The sequence below is a fragment of the Colobus angolensis genome, unplaced genomic scaffold (assembly GCF_000951035.1).
Source record: "Colobus angolensis palliatus isolate OR3802 unplaced genomic scaffold, Cang.pa_1.0 Scaffold51, whole genome shotgun sequence".
In the NCBI taxonomy this organism is placed as follows: domain Eukaryota; kingdom Metazoa; phylum Chordata; class Mammalia; order Primates; family Cercopithecidae; genus Colobus; species Colobus angolensis.
The window spans coordinates 12,662,129-12,664,226 of NW_012118599.1; the positions used below are offsets into that span (position 1 = coordinate 12,662,129).

At 58.0% G+C, this 2,098-nt stretch overlaps 1 protein-coding gene across 1 annotated transcript in view; it reads left to right on the forward strand.

Moving 5' to 3' along the window:
• The first annotated feature begins 1,901 nt into the window (after nt 1-1,901).
• TCTE1 (t-complex-associated-testis-expressed 1) overlaps nt 1,902-2,098 on the forward strand; it is a 17,852-nt gene continuing 17,655 nt past the window's right edge. The window contains exon 1 of the mRNA XM_011960330.1: nt 1,902-1,962. The gene's annotated coding sequence lies outside the window, so the exon portion shown is untranslated. The remainder of the gene's footprint in view (nt 1,963-2,098) is intronic.

Here is a 2,098-nt window from a genome sequence, read left to right on the forward strand (position 1 = left end):
ACTCGGGAGGCTGAGGCAGGAGAATGGCGTGAACCCGGGAGGCGGAGCTTGCAGTGAGCTGAGATCCGGCCACTGCACTCCAGCCCAGGCGACACAGCGAGACTCCGTCTCAAAAAAAAAGAAAAAAAAAAAGACCCTGTCTACAACAACAACAACAAAAAAGTGATCTTCCTGCCTCAGGCTCCCAAGTAGCTGAGACTACCCACGCTTTGGTCCCAGCTACTTGGAAGGCTGAGATGGGAAAATCACGGTAGCCCAGGAATTAAAGGCCACAGTGAGCTATAATTGCACCACTGCACTCCAGGCAACAGAGTGAAGCCCTGTCAAAAAAACAAGGGAGAAAGTGTCAAATGGTGATGAGGTCTGGGGGGAAAAATAGATAATGGGGATTAGGAGTGTGGATGGTGGTAGTCCCTCACCAAGAGGTAGCATGTGAGCAGGCAGCCGGGAGGTGAAGGTGTGACCCATGTGGAAATCTGAGGGAAAAGCATTCCAGGCTGAGGGAACGGCCAGTGCAGATGCCGTGAGGTGGGGGTGAGGTGGCCAGTGCCACTGAGCAGTCAGCTGGGATGGGGGCAGGTGATGAGGTTGGAGAGCAGGTTCAGACGAACAGCACACTTCTTAAAACAAGTTGTACAGCACCTGCCTTAAGCCTGAGCTGAAGCTGAAAATTGACACCTCAAAGCAGGAGGAAGCCAAGAGAGGGAAGAAAGCCCTCCTTCCCTACCAGAATGAGTCCACCTCAGACAGCCAGATGTTGGACCTCTGCCTCTGTTCCTAGATCTCTGTTGCTAGATGAAGGAAAGGGTCTCAGGGGACCCATGTTCAAATCAAGGGCTCCCTGGGTACCAAGTTCTGTCTAGTAAAAATTCTAGCAGCGTGGGCCTGCCTGGCATCATTTTCTGCACAGTTTCTCATTCTAATTAAGGCACAGATGATTTGCTGTTGAGGCACTGGTGAGGGCTTGAACGGACCCAATCCCCGGTGCCTGGCCCCTCTCTGCTTGCAAAGCTTTGCCTCAGCATCCTGGCCACTGGAGCAGTAGCCACTGTTCAGCAGTGCTCACCACAGGCCCTGGTCCAAGTTCCTCCGCGGGCGCCAAGATGAGCTGTGGCACCCCTGATTTATTGATGAGTTAACAGAGCGAGATGTACATCCAGGGTAACCAACTAGTAGTCCTCGGCACAGCTGAAGTTAAAGCTACCCTTTGAAACCCCCACCACCCTGGCTGCCTCTCCCTCCCTGAAGGCCAATTTCTTTTTTTACTAACCGTCCCTCTGAAGTCTGTCCCTCTTACCCTCCAGGAGATCAGGGGCCCCAGCCACATCTTGTGGTGCCAGGGCTGGAAGGGTGTTTGGCACAGGGCATGGGCTGTGTGAAGGAGCGCTGTGTTGGCCTGGAACCTTCCTGCGTCTGGTGCCAGACTCTCAGCTGGGGAAAAGGTGGAAGGTGCCCTCCCGCAGGGCCTAAGGTCAACAGGAGACCTCAGGGGAGTTCAGTGACTTATACAGGCGCCCTGGAGAAGGTCCGTCCAGCCTCCTCATCTTCCACAGACGCTTTTCCTGGAGCAGCTCCCTATCCATGGCCACACAAAAGCTACCAAGAGAGCACAAGCACTCCAGATCAGCAGCCTGCCCGACCTCCGCCTCCCGCAGAAAGCCCACCCGTTCCTAGACACGTCCCACGGGAGCACAGGGCATAGCCCAAGGCCACGGTCCCACTACCCCCAAAGCGGCCGCTTCCACGGAACCGTCCGAAGGGCTGGCCTCGCCATTCTGCGCGCGAGTGAGCCGCTTGCCGGGCGCGCAGCTGCAGCCGAGGAAGCAGCAGCGCCTCCTCCTCCGAACCGCGGCGCACTCGTCCTCCCCGGCCCGCTCCTAGCAACGCGGGGCGTCCCCAACGACAATGACCGGCGCCGGCGCGCGGGACTGCATGAGGCGAGCGCCGAGGCTCCCGAAGCGGGTGAGGCGACCTCGGGGAGTGGGGACACATAGCCCCGGTCTGCCTTATCGGGGCCTGCTCAGGTCAGCTGGGCCCGGGAGCCCCTCTAGCGTCCTCTGCCCACACCTGCCAGAAGCCCACAGGCGGCCATTGCCTG